Below are 19,915 nucleotides of genomic sequence, written 5' to 3'. Positions count from 1 at the left end.
TGCTGCCACAAGAGAACTCCAAGATGTTTTTTGTTTAAATAAAAATGTACTTCATTAAAAATTTAACATATCTTTAATTTTTACAACTTTGGGTTCATTCAGAACATTTTGGATTTTTTTTTTAAGCCACAGCCCTTATATGATTTGGTCTTCAATCATTTTATCCATCTGAGAAGTTTCATAGAGTAGTTTTCATCCAAAGCCTTTTATTTTGTTTTTTATTTTTGTCTTTTTAGGGATGGACCCTTGGCATATGGAGGTTCCCAGGCTAGGGGCTGAATCAGAGCTGTAACTGAGCCTACACCACAGCCACAGCAACGCCAGATCTGAGCCACATCTGCCTACACCACAGCTCACGGCAATGCTGGATCCTTAACCTACTGAGTGAGGCCAGGGATCGAACCTGTGTCCTCAGGGATACTAGTCAGTTTCGTTTCCACTGAGCCAGGATGGGAACTCCCACATTTGGGATTTTATTCATGCATTCATCCAACAAGTGTTAAGGGTGAACATGTTTTAAGCGCAAAAAGTTCAAGTTCAGAGAAGATGGTAGCCTGGGAAAGACGATATGGAAGCAGATGGACAGATGTGGATGATTAAAAGCATCAGTGAGTGGGTTTCTTTTAGAAATTAAATATGGAGGATGCGTTTCCAGCATCAATTATTTCAGCTGCAGGAAAAAGAGAACCGGAGCAGAGGTGATGGGAGAGGCTGAGCTGAGCGGGGCGGAGGAGCGTCCGCTTTGTGCAGGTACCTCCTGTAATGCCTTCGTCGCTGGTGGTAGAACACTTTCGGTTACGGTCTCGGCGGTGAATCATTTCCTTCCACGGCTCGGAGTGATCTATCACACCAGCGCCTTGACTCGATTTTAACAAATAGGAGCAGGAAAGTTTCCTCATTCCACAAATGCAAACCCTATTACATAAGAAATATGTGCTTTACAAAAACATCCACGTAAAGGTGTAACGACTGGAAGGAAACCTTATGTGTGGGAAAACAAATCTCGGGGGTGGGGGGAGAAAAAAACAACAAAAAAAGCTTGTCAAAGAAAAGAGGTTTCTCTTTCCCTGTCTAATTTGTAACAGTGACATTCCTTCCTGAAGGCAGGAACCCAGGCGGCCAGGGTGGGGGTGGGGAGGCGCTGGGTGTATTTTCCTTTGCTGAGCCTGCAGGATTTCACTGGGGAGCAAGTGAATCAGGAACAGGAATGGTGTGCAAAACACGGCCCCTGGTCTACTACCGCTGGCCCGATAGGAGTCTTCTGGTTGCCAGATCAATAGGCTGGTTGTCCTTGAAACCGCCCGTAAGGTCTGTTGTTAATAGCTCGCCACACGGGTGAAATTACACTGATTACTTAGCAAAGCTTCACCTTTGATCTAGTGATCTAGTGAGGGATGTGTGGCAGGGAGAGCCTGCGGCCGGAGAGATCACTAACAAATTAAAAGAAGAAGGAAGGGAAAACTACAAGTTACAGAAATACAGGAAGTCTGAGGTTTGTCAGTTGTTGAAACATTTGATATTGTCTTTTAAGAGTCACAGAGCTCTGAGGGCTTTCTGTGGATGACAAAATTCTGACATTTAAAAGCAACAACGGCCCCAGCAAATCCCACACACGCTGTTCAAACTCAGGAACGGCAGAGGGGATTCCAGAGTAACTGGTGGTGTCTTTTTCACTCTCCTAAGACTTCTGTGGGCTTAAACATGTTTCTCTTGCCTATTTATGCAATAGTGAAATGAAGGCTTATCGTCACAAGATGTACATGCATTAAAAAGTCTGCCTTTTAAGCTTTTATGATTTTTAAAAAACTAAGGCTATTTTTCAGAGCAGTTGTAAGTATAAAGAAAAAGTGAACAGGAAGTACAAAAAGTTGCCATTTACCCTCGTCCGGTCCCCCAGGCCATTTCCCTGTTATTAACATCTTGGATGACTGTGCTATATTTGGTACAACTGATGAACCAATATCAATATAAGATTTTTTTTTACCTTTTTTTTTTTTTTTTTTTTTTTTTTTTAAGGGCCATACACGAGGCATATGGAGGTTCCCAGGCTAGAGATTGAATCAGAGCTGTAGCCGCTGGCCTACACCACAGCCACAGCAATGCCAGATCCGAGCTGCATCTGCAACCTACACCTACACTGACAGCTCATCCGGTGATGCCGGATCCTTAACCCACTGAGCGAGGCCAGGGACCGAACCCGCGTCCTCACAGATGCTGGTCAGATTCATTTCCGCTGAGCCACGGCAGGAACTCCTCAATATGTGATTATTAACCAATAAATCATCATTTACTCTAAGGTTCATTCTTTATGTCGTACAGTTCCATATGTTTTGAAAAATGCATCGTGACACAGACCCACTGTTATAGCATCACACAGAGCAGTTTCACTGCCCTAAAAATCTCTCTTTCTGTTCCAGCAAGCAGCACTTCTAAATTCTGTACTTTCAACATAACTGCTATTTTTTTCCCTTTTTTCCTTCTCCAAGGGAATTTTCTTTTAGGAATAGAAGAGAGCTGATTCTCCTTTTTGGCAGAGACCCAAAGTCACTTTGTTTGGCTCCCACTTGGAGATCCCTGGAAAAATCTCCTCTCCTGATGGTGGTGTTTTTGCCCGTGCAGGAAAACACCCAAATACCAAAAACTCACCTTGCCAAGAACCGAACAGGAAGCCCCTTTCCCAGAAATAGTAAAAGAAGCAAAGCTAGAAGGGGTATGTCCTGCCCCTCCCCTGCACTCACTTTCTTTTCTTTTCTTTTACTTTATTTATTTATTATAATTTTTGGCCACACCCGTGGCACATGGAAGTTCCTAGGCCAGGGAAGGAATCCAAGCCATAGCGGCAACCTGCAGTCAGAGCAACTGTGCTGGGCTGGGGATCAAACCTGCAGCTCGGCCACTGCAGACACAATGCTGGATCCTTAACCAGGAACTCTTCACTTGAATTTATATCTGCACCTACTGGTTATCTTATTCAGCTGCCCCAACACAGTGTGGCTCCGTCTTGCCCCCCAAGTTCCCTCTATGACTGTGTGAATGTCGAGTGTCAGGCTCTTAAGCCTGTGATTGAGGTCAGAGGCTTCTAAAGCAAAAGGTTAGGGGATGGATTGCTGGGCTTTGGGGTACAGACTGCAGACTAGAAAAAGCAGAAAATTATCATACCTCATCCATTCCTCTATTAAAGTACTCAACAAATATTTTGAGTGCCTACCAAGTGCCGGCTGGGCTCCAGAGTAAGACAAAGTTCTTGCCCTCGGGGAGCCTACAGTCTGGCAGGAGAGGACAAATACTGAACACAGGCATTTACAAAGACGACACGGGGTGGTGGGGGTGAGGAGGGAGCTCTTTGTTGGGTGTGTCGGGGAAGGTTCCTGCAGAGCTGGTCTTAACGGACCTGTGCATGGAATGGGCCAGCAGGCTTGCAAAAGTCTGCACCTAGAGCCTCCGGGGCAGAAGGGGGAGCAGACAAGAGGCCTCAGACTGGATGAGCTGGATCTTTTGGAGGAAAGGGAAGGATGAGATGGAGCTGATAGGACGGGAGGAGGAGTTGGAAGGGGTAGTGATCCTACAGGGTTGACACCGTGGGTGCTTAGGATATTATTATGAGCAAGATGAGAGCTCAGGGGGGAGGCTGTGTGGGATGGGAACGGGGAGCATCCAGTGAGTTCTATTTTATCTCTTCTGTCTTGACTCATCAGTCGCATCTAGAGCTCACCGTAGCCCTACATGATGACACCATATGTGTATCTTGGTGGAGTTCCTGTCGTGGTACAGTGGAAACGAATCTGACTAGCATCCATGAAGACGCAGGTTCGATCCCTTGCCTCGCGCAGTGGGTTAAGGATCTGGCATTGCTGTGAGCTGTGGTGTAGGCTGGCAGCTGTAGCTCCCATTCAACCCCTAGCCTGGGAACCTCCATATGCCATGGGTGCTGCTCTAAAAAGATGAAAAGAAGGAAAATTCCAGGCTTCTGTTGGCTCAGGCCAAAAACCTTGGAGTCACTCTCAGTTGTTCCTTTCACTCAGCTCCCCTTTCTAATCCAGAGCGAGTCCTGCCAAATCTACCTTCAACATTATTAAGAATCCTATTAAATAAACCTCAGCAATTCTATCACTTCCTTTTCAGTTTTTTTTTGGGGGGGTTGGTCTTTTTAGGGTCACACCCTCAGCATATGGAGGTTCTCAGCCTAGGGGTAGAATCAGAGCTGCTGCGTCTGGCCTGCGCCACAGCCACAGCAAGGCCAGATGCATCCAAGCTCCATCCTCAACCTATGCTGAAGCTCGTGGCAAACGCTGGATCTTTAGCCCACTGAGCAAGGCCAGAGATAGAACCCCAACCCATGGATACTAGTTGGGTCCTTAACCCACCGAGCCACAATGGGAACTCCTCCATTACTTCCTTGTGTCACCCCTCATCTTCTCATAACCATTTTCATGGTTTCCATCTGTGCCCCACTTCACTTTAGTCTGGTCTTAAAATAGGGAAATCTGTTAAAATAAGCCAGACCACATGGCCCCTCGCCACAAAACTGCCAAGGCTCCCATCTCGCTCAGGCTAGGAGCCTAAGGCCTTACAGCGGACTGCACGTGATGTGGTCCCTGTGCTTTCTGACCCAGCCGCTGCGCTCCAGTCACCGTGCATCCCTTCTCCCGCCAAGTGCACATCGGCTGTGATCCTACCTCAGGGCCTTTGCATGTGCTGCAATACCTACTTGGATATTCCTTCAGAGCAATGTGTGCTTCGCTCCTTCACTTAGTTCAGGTCTTTCTCTTTTGCTGCAAACGGCCAGAGAGTCAATATTTTAGGCACTGCGGGCCACATGGTCTCTTTGGCAATACTCAACCCTTTGTCGTGCAACAGCGGCCACAGACAAACAAGCAGAGCTGTGAGCTAATAAAACTTTATGTATGGACGCTGAAATGGAATTTCCGATGGTTTTCATGTGTTCCCAAATGTCTTTCTTTTGATTTTTATTCCAACAAGTTAAAAATGGAAGAGCCGTGCTTAGCTCACAGCTGCACCAAAACAGGCAGCGGGCTGGGTTTGTCCCTCAGTCTCTGGTGTGTCCACCCCTGCCTTGGAGAACACGCCCTGGCCATCCTCTCCAAATGATATGAGGGCACGTGTGTGTGCGCGCGCACACACACACACACACACACACACACACACTCTCCCTGTGTTTCATATCCTTCTCTCACAGCTTATTGCCATCTGGCTTTCTCTATATTTAACTTACTATTTTGTTTATTTTTATTTTTTGGCCTTTTTAGGGCACACCCATGGCATATGGAGGTTCCCAGGCTAGGGCTCAAATCGGAGCTGTAGCCACTGGCCTACACCATAGACACAGCAACGCCAGATCTGAGTCACATCTGCAAACTACACCACAGCTCATGACAACACCGGATCCTTAACCCACTGAGCAAGGCCAGGGATCGAATCATGGATGCTAGTCAGATTCCTTTCTGGTGAGCTACGGTGGGAAAATGTATGTATTTTTAAAATCTCTCCTCCCAAACCTTCACCTGTGATCTCCACCAGGGCAGCAATCTTGGTCTGTTTTGGTGCATGGATGTGTCCTGATGTCCCTGGCATGGGCAGGGAGGCAGCAGGAAGCAGATCCCTGCAAGAGTGGCACCTGGGAGCAAAAACTGCAGGGAAGGGAAGTCGGGGGTTTGGACGCCGGCTTGGTCTCCGGGACCCGGGGGAGCCAAGGCTGCGTTTGTGAAGCACACGCTCTGGGCAGACAGGCTGCAGGCTCAGTCCGCGCCAGATGTGGAATACCTTCCAGCTGAGAGTAGCTTCTGGCAGCGGAGATGTTTGTGGATCCCGATGCCTGGTGGTAGGCAGGGACGGGCTTCAGTTCCCTGACCCAGGTCTGCCTCAAAATAACCCGGCAGCGTTTTCCAGTCATTGCGTCTCTCCGCTTGCAGTCTACACGCACCAAAATCAGAATCCCTTGAGAGGCAGACAGTGGAGAGATTAAATCCAGACTCCCCCAGATACTGACCAGATGACCTTGGGCGAGTTACTTAATCTTCCCGAGTGTTTACTGCAACCGTGGAGATCACAATTACTTCATAGTATTGTCACGAGGATTCCATGAGCTCATGTAAGTGAATCTGTCAGCACGGTGCTTGGCACATTGTTTGCAATAAATAGCAGTGATTATTTGCTTTTCATGAGAGAGGCACGCGCGGGGGAATAATTAATGAAAGATAAATCAGCAAAAATAAGGCGAAAAATAAGGTCATTCTGCTTCCCCAAAATAGCCACTGATAAGGTTTTCTGGTGTACATCCTTCTAGATTTTGCTCGCTCTGCACTTTTTTTTAACACAATACTGAGAATTGGGTTGCCCGTCATTGTAAACGGCACCAAGGAATCGACCCTGATTCTAATCAAGGTTCTAAGTCTAATTCCTGGTTTACAGGGAGTGCAGAGAACATAGAAACATGTTCGATGACATGAAGAGGTTGGAATCAGCAGAGTTTAAAATGTGGGGACGTCTACAGGACAAACACCCCAGTTTCTTCGATAGATAAATTGCAGGGGGTAAACCGGTCAGGTGCATCCTGCAGAGCAGGGCTGTCGGAGAGAATGTTCTGTGATGATGGAGATGTGTCCTGTGTCCGCACTGCTGGGCACCAGCCATAGGCAGCTAGTACGTGCTTGAAACGTGGCTTGTGTGGCCAGAGGACTGTATATTTTGGTGGAGGGGCGGGCACATCTGTGCATGTGAAAGTGCCTGGGCCAGTGATCAAACCCGAGCCACAGTAGCGACCTGAGCTGCAGCAGTGACAATGCTGGATCCTTCTCACTCACTGAGCCACCAGGGAACTCAATTTTTTTTTTTTTAGGATTGAATTTTTAATTTTGTTAACATTAAATAGCCACATGTGGAAGTTCCTGTCGTGGCACAGCAGAAATGAATCCGACTAGGAACCATGAGGTTTCGAGTTCGATCCCTGGCCTCGCTCAGTGGGTTAAGGATCCAGCATTGCTGTGAGCTGTGGTGTAGGCTGGCAGCTGTAGCTTCAATTAGACTCCTAGCCTGGGAACCTCCATATGCCTCAGGCACGGCCCTAAAAAAACAAAAAAATAGGAGTTCCCGTCGTGGCGCAGTGGTTAACGAATCCAACTAGGAACCATGAGGTTGCGGGTTCGGTCCCTGCCCTTGCTCAGTGGGTTAACGATCCGGCGTTGCCATGAGCTGTGGTGTAGGTCGCAGATGCAGCTCGGATCCCGAGTTGCTATGGCTCTGGCGTAGGCCGGTGGCTACAGCTCCGATTCAACCCCTAGCCTGGGGACCTCCATATGCCGCGGGAGCGGCCCAAGAAATAGCAACAACAAAAGACAAAAAGACAAAAGACAAAAAAAAAACAAAAAACAAAAAAACAAAACAAAACAAAACAAAAATAGCCACATGTGGCTGATGGCTACTGCACTGAACTATGCAGCTATAGATTAACAGGTGGCATGTCGGCCACCTGCATTGTCAAGACTGGATTCTTGGGAATTCCATGTGGTTCTTTGAGATTAAGTATCTGGTATTGTCACAGCATTGGCTCCTGTCGCTGCTGCAGTGCAGGTTCGATCTCTGGCCTGGGAACTTCCACAGGTCGTGGGTGCAGCCAAAAAAAAAAAAAAGACTTTGGATTCTTGGTCAAACAAATGAACTTAAAAAAAAAAAAAAAAAAAGAAGTCTGGGGAGTTCCTGTCGTGGCCCAGCGGAAACAAATCTGACTAGTATCCATGAGGACACAGGTGTGATTCCTGGCCTTGCTTGCTCAGTGGGTTAAGGATCTGGCGTTGTGCCGTGAGCTGTGGTGTAGGTCGCAGACGTGGCTCGGATCCCGTGTGGCTGTGGCTGTGGCGTAGGCCAGCAGCTGCAGCTCCTATTTGACCCTTAGCCTGGGAACTTCCATATGCTGCAAGTGCAGCCCTAAAAAGAAAAAAAAAAAAAAGAAGAAGAAGAAACCTATGAGATACCTTAAACACTGGCAAAAAAATCTTTGATGATATTAAAGACATTGCTAATTGTGTAAGGTGGGACAATGATATTGAGGTAATGCTTTCGAAGGAAGTCCTTATGTTTTAGAGATACAAGAATATCAATAGATGAAATTATTTGATATCTAGAATTTTCATCAGCATGACATAGAGGAGGAAGTGGTGTGTTGATGATACAAGAGTTTCCTGAGCTAATAGTCATCAAAGCTGTGTAATGGGTGGCTGGAGGCACATTATTCTCTCTTCTATCGGTATTTGCTTGAAATTGTCCGTAATAAGAAAACTTTCGTGAATACTGCTTAATCAACCAGTTTTATGTATATGTCTTTTGTCCTTAGAGAGTACCCTTACGAGTGAACACTGACACTTATAAATGAGAAGCTCTCTTTTCTAAAATTATTATTAGTGTAAAAAAACCTTTTTTTTAAATTTTATGGCCACACCCACGGCATATGAAAGTTCCTGGGCCAGGTATCGAATCCAAGCCACAGTCGTGGTAACACCAGATCCTTAACCCACTATCGGGATCACATCCTTGCCTCTGCATCGACCTGAGCCACTGCGGTTGATTCTTAACCCACTGAACCACAGCAGGAACCCCCACATTTATTTTTCATGGGGGAGAAATAAACTCTTGTGTTTTTCTCTTATTCACAACTAATTCAGATCCTAATTAGTATACTTGCTAAAATGTGTATGTATCAATTCCCTGATATTTATTGAGTATTGACTCTGTAGGGGGTATCTTGTGTGTGTGTGTGTCTTTTTAGGATCAGACCCATGGCATATGGAAGTTCCCAGCCTAGGGGTTGAATCAGAGCTGCATCTGCCGGCCAGAGCCATAGCAAAGTGGGATCCCAGCTGCATCTTCGACCTACACCACAGTTCACGGCAACGTCAGATCCTAACACACTGATCGGGGCCAGGGATGGAACCCGAGTCCTCATGGATACCAGTCAGGTTCATGACTGCTGAGCCACAGTGGGAACTCTTCTCGTGGGGGAGGGGGTATCATGTTAATTGCTGTGAGGGAAACAAGATAAAAAGCTATAGATTCAGGATTCCCTGGTGGCCTAGTGGCTAAGGACCGAGTGTTGTCACTGGTGTGGTGTGGTTTCAGTCTCCCTGGCCTGTGTACCTCTGCATGCTGTGGGCAGAGCCAAAAAAATAGTTATAGATTCAGTATAAAGGATTTGTTGGGAGTTCCTGTCATGGTGCAGTGGAAACCAATCCGACTAGGAACCATGAGGTTGCAGGTTCAATCCCTGGCCTCGCTCAGTGGGTTAAGGATCTGGCGTTGCTGTGGCTGTGGTGTAGGCTGGCAGCTGCAGCTCCAATTAGACCCCTAGGCTGGGAACCTCCATATGCCTCGGGTGTGGCCCTAAAAAAGACAAAAAATAAAAAAATAAAGGATTTGTCAATTTAACTGAAAGAAAGATACTCGAACTATAAGATGATTAATTAAGATATGATTAAATAATCCTAGTTAGCATATATTGAGTACATATTATGTGCCAGACATTATTCTAAGCACTTTACACTTATTAATTAATTAGTCTTCAAACAAGATTGAGAGTTGTTGTCATTTCCTTTTACAGTTGAGAAAACAGAAGCCCAGAGAGGTTAAGTAATTTGTCCAAGGTCACACAGCTTATAAGCTGTGAAGATAGGATGGACGGACAGTATTGAGGAGGAAGGTTTTAGAAGGAGAGAAAGGGCTAGAGTCAGCTGGCAAATCTTTGTAAAGAAGGCAAGATCCTGATTCATTCAACAAATATTTATCCAGTGCTGCCTGTGGGTTAGACACCAGTCAGGCTGAGAATGGAACAGGCCTGGGGTCTAAATTCTAGAAGCTATGAAGAATGAGTGAGTTGTGATTCGGAGGCCAGGCTGCCATGCTGCACAGCTCTGGGCACTGCTCTCTGAATGGTCCCCCCTGGAGCTGTGTGAATACACAGCAGTGACCCTGAATTTGAAGCTCACAGGCTGAATGTGGCCACGGGGCCTTTGGGTCAGTGTGTGGTGTCTAGAAAGTGGAGACTTCACATAAAAACTCAGACCTCTGGCTCCTTTTGGGAAAGTGGAACATTCATCAGTAGTAGCCCAGTATTTCCACACAACATCCAGCTGACATGGACTGTGGCCACCCCCCCAGAGCCCTTCCACTATGAGGGGGGTATGGTGACAGGAGGCCCCTGGGTGATGTGACATGACAGTCCGTGTCATGCGCCTGTGCTGCAGACGTGGAGTGGGGCGAGAGCTTCACAGTTTTGCTTCTCTTCTCTCCTTCCATGTAGCAGGAGAGTATTTGGAAATGAAAATCTCCTTGACTATTCTAACAATCAGACATGAAGTTTTTGAGAGCTTTCCAGACTGTCGCACTAGCAGTGACAACTTGGTTATCCTGCCTAGCTGAGACCTCAGGGTCAGGGAAACCAAGCCTCCTTCTGGAAGACATATTCAGTATCAGCTGGAGGCTCCCATTTTGTCATGGCTGTAGGAAAGTGTATCTTTTTCTTTCTTTCTTCCTTTTCTTTCTTCCTTTCTTTCTTCCTTTTCTTTCTTTTTTTCTTTCTTCCTTTTCTTTCTTCCTTTCTTTCTTCCTTTTCTTTCTTTCTTTTCTTTCTTTCTTCCTTTTCTTTCTTCCTTTCTTTCTTCCTTTTCTTTCTTTCTTCCTTTTCTTTCTTTCTTTCTTCCTTTTCTTTCTTTCTTCCTTTTCTTTCTTCCTTTTCTTTCTTTCTTTTCTTTCTTTCTTCCTTTTCTTTCTTCCTTTTCTTTCTTTCTTTCTTCCTTTCTTTCTTCCTTTTCTTTCTTTCTTCCTTTTCTTTCTTCCTTTTCTTTCTTCCTTTTCTTTCTTCCTTTTCTTTCTTTCTTTCTTCCTTTTCTTTCTTTCTTCCTTTTCTTTCTTCCTTTTCTTTCTTCCTTTCTTTCTTCCTTTTCTTTCTTTTTTTCTTTCTTCCTTTTCTTTCTTCCTTTCTTTCTTCCTTTCTTTCTTTCCTTCTTTCTTTCTTCCTTTCTTTCTTCCTTTCTTCCTTTCTTTCTTTCTTTCTTTCTTTCTTTCTTTCTTTCTTTCTCTCTTTCTCTCTTTCTTTCTTTCTCTCTCTCTTTCTTTCTCTTTCTTTCTCTCTCTTTCTCTCTTTCTTTCTTTCTCTCTTTCTCTCTTCCTCCCTTTCTTTCTTTCTCTCTCTCTTTCTTTCTCTCTCTCTTTCTTTCTTTCTCTCTTTCTCTTTCTCCCTTTCTTTCTTTCTCTCTCTCTTTCTTTCTCTCTTTCTTTCTTTCTCTCTTTTTGTCTTTTTAGGGCTGCACCCAGGCTAGGAGTCGAGTCAGAGCTTCACCAGCAGGCCACAGTCACAGCCACAGCAATGCCAGATCCAGGCTGCATCTGCGACCTACACCATAGCTCATGGCAATGCCGGATCCTTAACCCACTGAGTGAGGCCAGGGATCGAACCTGCATCCTCATGGATACTAGTCAGATTTGTTTCTCCTGAGCCATGACAGGAACTCCAGAAAGTACATTTTCAAGGACATTGTGAGTTTTATATATCATTGTAAGATTTATTTATTCCCCGAAAATATTGCCTGGTAGGTGTGTGCTGTTGAATGGTCGTCCACCGTTTTCGTATATTGCACACGTCCATGATTTTACCCAGATTGCAGATGAGTCATCTCAGCAATCTCTTTTTTTAATTTATTTGAATCCAAGATTTCTAATGCCAAAGACTTGCAGCATATGGAAGTTCCCAGGCTAGGGGTCGAATCGGAACAGCAGCTGCTGGCCTACATCCCAGCTCACATCAACCCCAGATCCTTAACTCACTGAGTGAGGCCGGGGATCGAACCCACATCCTCATGGTTCCTAGTAGTGTTCGTAACCTGCTGAGCCATAATGGGACTCCGGATTGGCATAGCCTTTTGTGTTCATGATATTTGGCTTTCGCAGTACAATTCTCTTACACACAATAAGGATTTAAAAGTTCATTGAACTCTTTCATACGATGAAATCATTTCAACTTTCTTGTGTGGAATTTACATTGAGTTCACTTTAAAAGGGGGCCTTCAGATCTTTTCATTATCCACAGAACAGAGAGCTTAATTAAATTATACTTGTCATAGCATTTGTATGTGTTCTTTAGTGGTTAGCAGCCTGATCATAAAGATAGGTCTTAATGATCCGTATAAATTCTGGATTTTTCAGTTGTGTCCCAAAGATAGCAGCTTTTCTTTCTCTTGTTAAAATCTCACTGCAGTATCAAAAAAAAATAAAAAATAAAAAAAATAAAGGAGTTCCCGTCGTGGTTCAATGGTTAATGAATCCGACTAGGAACCATGAGGTTGTGGGTTCGATCCCTGGCCTTGATCAGTGTGTTAAGGATCCGGCGTTGCCGTGAGCTGTGGTGTAGGTTGCACAGGCGGCTCAGATCCCAAGTCACTGTGGCTGTGGTGTAGGCCAGCAGCTACAGCTCCGATTAGACCCCTAGCCTGGGAATCTCCATATGCCACGGGTTCAGCCCTAGAAAAAGACCAAAAAAAAAAAAAAAAAAAAAAAAATTAAAATCTCACTGCAGTATCCACAGAGTGGATGCTGCATTTAAAATTATGTGTGCGTGGAGTTCCCTTGGTGGCTCAGTGAGTTAAGAACCTGAGTAATATCTATGAGGATGAGGGTTCAATCCCTGGCCTTGCTCAGTGGCTTAAGAATCCAGCATTGCTACAAGCTGCAAGCTGTGGTCATGGATGCAGCTTGGATCCCACATTGCTGTGGCTGTGGCATAGCCCGGCAGCTACAGCTCCAATTCAATCCCTAGCCTGGGAACTTCCATATGCCACAGGTGTGGCCCTAAAAAGGAAAAAAAAAATTTTTTTAGTTAAAAAAAAAAACAAACGTGTGTGTGTGTGACGTAGAGAACAGGCTTGTGGTTCCTAAGCGGAGGCGGGAAGGGGAGGGTTGGGCTGGGAGTTTGGGATTAGCAGATGCAAACTGCTGTCTGTGGGATGGATAAAAAGCAAGGCCTACTGTACAGCACAGGGAACTATAGTCAGTATCTTAGGATAAACCATAATAAACAAATATGAAAAAGAATACATATTTAAAAAATTTTTTTAAATGTGTGTGTAAAAATGGAGGCCTTTTATTTTTTCACTTCCCCTTGAGAAGGAGAAAGAGATAAATCGTGCAAACAGAACTGATATTAGGAATTTGGTCCCAAAAAAGAAGGTTCCAGTTCATGTAGGTAAAACTTCAGATACCTTCTTTTTCATCATGAGTGATTAGTCAGCTCAGAATCAGGGCGCTGAAGAATTGTGAAGTATCCATGAAAAATGATACTTTTTTTCCTACTTGTGGTTGATTTTATTGCTATCCAAACTTGTTTTATAAAAGAGGACATATTACACATATTGAAAGATTTTTAAAAATTGTATATTTTTCAATGTACAAGAAATATTTATATATACATATAAGTATATTTCTAGTATGTGTTTAAAATACATAAAAGCTGAAACAAAGCTGTTCTTTGTGGACATCTGAGTAACCAGAAAATATAATTAAGTGAAATATCTATTTTTGCGAGCATTATGGCTAAATCGAATTTGTTGTTTGGTCGCATTTTTGATTTGTTTCTAGTGTGCTTGTCAATTGCTGTTTTTTTTTTAAGACAGGAACTCTGAGTCCTTCAGCTAGTGAATAAAATCATCTATGTTTTAACACTTCAGTTTAAGTTTTTTTAGGCATTTAAAATGAATTGAAATGAATCTGGTTGATCAAAGCTAGAGTAAGTAGCACTCACTCTTAAAGACAGGTCTTATTTTCTAGCTTATCTGACTTAGTAGCTAGGGAACCACAACCTGTTGGTGTTGCAACAAATGATTTGGCTCAAGGGTTTAAAGGGAATATTAATGTGTAGAAATGAAGTGCTGATGGAAATCAGTGTCCCTCACCTTCTCTTTTTCAGTGGGTCCCAGCTCTCTATCGGATTCGAGTCTCTGTAGGAGATTCCCCCGACTATCACCTACACTCCTGTGACTTTAGGAAAAAAATTCTGCCTCTGGGACAAAGGTCAGTGAGCTGACTTCCTTGAAGGTGCACTGCTGGTTGCATTAGTGCCTGGAGGCAGCAAAGTATAATGGGTCAGAGCAGGGCTTCTTGCTGTGTGATCTGGGGCAGGTGAGTTGACGTTTCTGTGCCTTTTTCCTCCTCTGTAAAATGGCACCTGCCCCACTGGGCTGCAGTAAGGAGACACAGAGCGAACAGGTATAAAATGCTTAGAACAGCCCTCTGAGACATGGTGATCGAGGCATAAAAATGTTGGCCAATATTGCAAAATGAGTGGGTAACACCCCTCCCCCAGCCCCAGTTGGGAGGGACGGACCTTTGGGGGAAAGTCATTACTGAAAGAACAGAGTTTTCTTTCATGTGTTTTGAAAATGGAATCCTTCACAGAAGACAGCGCTTCTGCAGAGTAAAAATGCCAGTGAAAAAGAGAAAATGCTGACTTCTCCCAGCCTCTGGCACCGAGGAGGAGGGACTCTTCAAGCCAAAGGGACTTTTAGCTGAGTTATAAAGCAATATTCCTGGTGAACGCTACCCTCTGTCCTTCTCCCTGGGATTGTAAAACTCTGTAACAGAATGTTCAAAGTCTCCTAGGTATTTTACAAAAATCACCGGAGAAAGACTGCCCCCGCATCATCAATTTTTAACCAGTGCTCCCTGGGCATATTCTAAATAAGGGCTATCTAAAGAACACGTTGCTGGTTTGTTTTCTACTGGTGTTAGCAAGAAAATCCATTGTGTGAATTACACCATATGAGTGACACAAAAAAAAACGCTAAGATAGTTTTTAAAAATAATTTTTCCCTCGGTAACCAAAAAAAAAAAATCATTGTAAACAAATGTGAAAAATAAATACACATACACAGAGAAAAATAAAAAGTACTGATGATTATTCGTAACATTTTAGTAGACAAGAAAGGGGTTTGTTTTGTTTTGTTTAAGAAAAATCCTTCACGCAGTGCAGAATCTGGGATTTTTTTTTTTTTTTTAGGTGTCGGGATAAACTAAGACAAAAATACATTCAAGGAGAAAACAGAGGAAGTCATTCTACTTGAATGGCAGAATCGAAACTGCTTCCTCCTCAAACAGGTACATCCTCTGTGGTGAAAAAGGACCAGGATCTTCAAGGGAAGGGGTAGAAACAAGACTCGTGTATTCCTTGGGAGTTCCAGGGCTTGGAAAGCCCGGGCTTGCCGTAAAAGCAACAGGCATAGGAGCTTACAGAGTCTGGATGTACAGAAGGGGACATCAAGACTCAGGTTACAAGGCACCAGGCATCCCAGGGACAGGCCAGCACTCTCAGCCAGAAGTCCTGGATTTAACTTTGAGCTCTGTAATGGACTAACGTTGTGACCTTGGAAAGGTCAAGGTCTCTCTGAGCCAGCGTTTCCTAATCTTTGAAATGGGACAACACACTTCCCCTTTCTACCTTGCAGAGTCATATGAAGATAATCTATCTGTGAAATCCTTTTAGTGGCACAATGCAGACATTCTGTTAAAGAGGCACCATTCCAAGCTCTTCTGTATTGTTTGGATGAAAACATGATTTCCTTGTCTACATTATTTATCTACATGGACTTACTGGTGTTTGCAAAGATGAAATAAGCTGCTTCCACGGAGCCTGTTCAGAAACTTGGGTTGGTTCAATTCTTTGCAGATGTATCTCAAGTCATGTTTTTAAAAATTCGTCCCTAGAAATACTCTTCCTCAGCTGTCCCGAGGTTAAAACCACCTCCCTCACTGTTTATTCCCGACTCCTCGAACATGGGCTGACTGTTTTTGGACAGGGTTTAATGGCCTAAGCTTAAGCCCTCTTGATAAATGGATCGAGAGGTCCGTGTTTCCTCGCCAAACACATTTTCATCTGGACTCCATCTCTGCCCAAATTCTGTAGGGCTCTGGCCATAAATATGTAACGCCTCTTAGGAACATGGACCTGCCTATCTGTGGGCCCACGCCCCTCTGCTGTTCCATATGAAACTTGGAGGCAGGCCAGGGTATGGCCAAGTAACTACCGTGTCTAGTTCATCACAGGCCCTCCAGAGCAGGGGCCACAGAGGCCCCTCCTCTCTGGACCAGGGTGCTTGGGTGGGACTGTGATCCCCTGGGGCAGCGGGAGCCTTTGTGAAATTGCCGCAGTATGGACAAATTTGGTGCCGGCTTCCTGGATTTAGGCCACGGTTACTGGTTGGCTTTTCTGAGCCTGTTTTTGGCACAGGTAGGAAAGGAGGAGAAAAAAAAAAATGGTGTAAGCGTGTTTCGAAATCTTAGATCATTTCATGAATGACTCAGTGTTTCCTTTTGGAAAAGTGCAATAATTGGCTTTCATGAATAACTTAGCTTTGGGAAAAAAAAAAAGGTTCTAAATATTGAGGAGTCTTTTGTGCTATCTGAACACAGCCATCCTTCCATCTTCGTTTTTATAGCTTCCAGAGGAATTTCATTCACTTGATAACGTGAACTTGTTGAAAAACAAACTGTCACATACTTCCTCCTTCAGGCTTCCTGTTCTTTCTGAGAAAAGAATTGAGGTTGCCTTTTCTTTCTCTCTTTCTTTCCTTTTTTTTTTTTTTTTTTTCCATTTAAAAATGTAAAATAGAATGTATCAAATGAACTTGTGCAGTAAAGCTGACAGTGTTATGTGTCAATTACATCCCAATCGAGCTGGAGAAAATATTCAGAAGACAAAGCTATTACCCTTTATACGATGAGCTCTATTCAGACCAGAAGAGAAGAGCAAGTTCTTTCTCTCTTGACACCATTAAAATGTCATACAGTGTATATTTCTTTAGGGTACGAAGTAAATAACGAGGTATGTTTTCAAATATTATCCTTAATTCATTTAGGCCCAGTTCCGTTTTAGAATTAAACAAACAAACCAAAACCAGCAGCCTCTCTCTCTTCTGTCTCTCTCTGCACAGAGAAAATCCTGAAGTTTGAAGGCAGAAGATACCCATTCCTCCGGCATTAGCACTGTTACATCCAGCTTCAGAATATAAACCCAGACGAGGTCTCAAATGACTCATTACTGGAATAAATGTTTCTCATGTTAAAGGTATGCAAATAGAGCTTAATCGGTGAAGGAAGACTCTGCAATTCAATAAATAAGGTGGAGAATGTTACTGTGGTTACTGGGGACTCTATTTGCATACAGGCTTATCTTGTTTTTAAAGCAGTAAGGAAAAGAAAGGAGGGAGAGGAAAATCCCAACTTTCACCACATGTTCTCAAAATACAGTCTTATAATAAGGCAACCCCAGTTCAGGCCCTGTTCACAAGCCAAAAAAAAAATGCTTAGTGCGGAAGAATCCAAAACACATTAGAATCATTTTCTAGACTATAGAAAGCAAACGAGGCACTAGCCTCAGGTCATCTTACTGAGAAAATTACACAATCAGACTTTTTGTCACTCACGTCTGGTGGGTTAGACCAGGACAGATTGGGTGACTCCTCTGGTTTCAGGAGTCTGCCCTGCTCAGGCTGTGGGCTAATGGCTACGCTAGTTCTGCAAGCCAGACAGACAGTCACACTGAAATAGAATAAAGACAAAAAGGAAGGAGCCCCCAAGTAGATTCTCATGCTGTCTATCAAATCCCAAATCTTGCCACATTTAACACTGTGAATTAAAGCCAGAATCACTTGTCCTCGTTTTGCAAGAAAAGCTCATATTATACAAGTGCGTAAGCACATATTAGCGTTTTGTGCTCCCCAAGAAACTGTGCTTTCCTGGCATCGCTCATCCATGCGTGGTGGAAATAGTTCAAGGAAATAGATTGGGCAAAGTCCATACTGACTCAGGAAGAGAAAGGATTTAAAGCTTCAGAAAATGTCTGGAGTTCCCTTGTGGCTCATCAGGTTAAGGATCCAGTGTTGTCGCTGCTGTGGCATGGGTTCGATCCCTGGCCCCGAAACTTCCACAAGCACAGGTGTAGCCAAAAAATACATAAATACGTAAAGCTTCAGAAAATGTCTCAATTACTCCTGTGGTGGGGAGGGAGCAGGGAAAGCGCATCACAGGCTGATACAGATGCACTGGTGCAAGGCGTGTGGTCCCCACGGCAGAGAGCATCTCCCCCTTTGGTGGTTTTTTTTTTTTTTTTCTTTTTGGGCAAGGCTAGGGGGCAAACTGGAGCTGCAGCTGCCGGCCTACACCACAGCCACAGCAACACAGGATCGAAGTCGCATCTGTGGCCCGCACCACAGCTCACCACAAGGCCAGATCCTTAACCCACTGAGCAGGGCCAGGGATCGAACCCGCGTCCTCATGAATACCAGTCGGGTTTGTTATCGCTGAGTCACGACGGGAACTCCCAGCATCTCCCACTTTGGACAGCAAATCTGACACCCCCTCACCTTCTCACAGGGATTCACTCTCTTTGAGGTCAGCCGTGCATAAGACTGGGTAACAAATGCTTAGAGTAGCAACAAATACAGATGCTTTAAAGACCCATTTCATAACCAACTGTAGGTATTTCTATTTTACACAGTTAGATCATCTAGCTTTGGGGACGTTGTCAAGGCTCTTCTGACGATTTACTCCTGGACAAGATGGAGCAGGTCTCCTATTTTTAGTAACTGTGCAACCTACCCCCCCATAAAGTTTGATTCTGAAGTGGAAATTGAGAAAAGAGCACTGATGAGAGGCTTAGGTGGTGAGAAACAGAGGTGGTAGGCTGCCTCTTTAATGAACTTGGTCCCTTAAGTCTGTAATACAGACATGCATTACTGTACTTAAAAAAATCTACCTCTGTATCTTTGTCCTAGTTCACACCTGTTTCTGATATCAAGTTCAAGAGGTACAAAGGGGACACAGAGAAGAAACCTGTTCCCCTCCCACTGGGGTCCCCCAGCCTCCCAGGGCCCCTCCCTAGAGGTCAGCACTGTGGCCAGAGTGAAGATTTTTTAAAAAGAAGATAATTACCCTGTCAATTTGGTTTTCCTTTACAATGTGAATACCTCTTTTGTGGTCTTTATTCCTGGCTAATTTGCTCTGAAATATCTTAGGATACAAAGGGAAAAAAAGAGTTTCAGTGGTATGGTAATCTTTACCTATTAGGGTTTTATTTCAACTGTCAGTGAAACCTTTTTTTTCTTCTTCTTCTGTTTCACTTTTCAGAGCTGTTCTGCACCCTTCTGCCGACCAGAAGGAGGTGGGGGTGGGTGTGGGGGGAGCCTGTACAGCATTTGTATTTTGTACATTTTTATAAGAGAAAGGACACAAGGCCTGATTTAAGAAGCTAACATTATTTACAGCACAGGAGAGAAATCATCATTGTGAATGATGAGGTGAAGAAAATCAGAATAAACCCAGGTACTATGCCATGTTTCCAAAGTTGCACGGGAACACACCAATTTAGGAACCCTGGTTGTTTCTGAGGGTCGTGTGTTGGGTTTCTGGGTATTTTCTGCAGTTTTCAAATTTTCTGTAAAATGAACAGTAAGTCTTTCTAATCATAAACAGCAAAAAGTATCTTGTAAGGATTGTGTGCTAGAAGAATGTACTCTCTGGACTTTTCTCGGTGATCACATAAAATTTCAGAACTCCTGTTTTTAAAATACGGCAGAGGAGGAATTCCTGTCGTGGCGCAGTGGTTAACGAATCCGACTAGGAACCATGAGGTTGCGGGTTCGGTCCCTGCCCTTGCTCAGTGGGTTAACGATCTGGCGTTGCCGTGAGCTGTGGTGTAGGTTGCAGACGCGGCTCGGATCCCGTGTTGCTGTGGCTCTGGCGTAGGCCGGCGGCTACAGCTCTGATTCGAGCCCTAGCCTGGGAACCTCCATATGCCGTGGGAGCAGCCCAAGAAATAGCAAAAAAGACCAAAAAAAAAAAAAAAAAAAAAAAAAAAAAAATACGG

At 44.3% G+C, this 19,915-nt stretch overlaps 1 long non-coding RNA gene across 2 annotated transcripts; it reads left to right on the top strand.

The window, feature by feature from the left end:
• Positions 432–18,161, top strand: LOC106506721. 2 transcript variants are annotated; one of them, XR_001302218.2, is made up of 4 exons: positions 432–750; positions 13,964–14,067; positions 15,053–15,150; positions 16,983–18,161. It is a non-coding gene; the product is annotated as an uncharacterized LOC106506721 (long non-coding RNA). The 2 variants fall into 2 exon arrangements; XR_002339963.1 differs by lacking the exon at positions 432–750 and adding an exon at positions 5,529–6,109.

The sequence above is a fragment of the Sus scrofa genome, chromosome 17 (genome assembly GCF_000003025.6).
Source record: "Sus scrofa isolate TJ Tabasco breed Duroc chromosome 17, Sscrofa11.1, whole genome shotgun sequence".
In the NCBI taxonomy this organism is placed as follows: Eukaryota; Metazoa; Chordata; class Mammalia; order Artiodactyla; family Suidae; genus Sus; species Sus scrofa.
The sequence above is the reverse complement of the archived record's forward strand: the minus strand, read 5'-3'. Positions and strand labels throughout refer to the sequence as shown.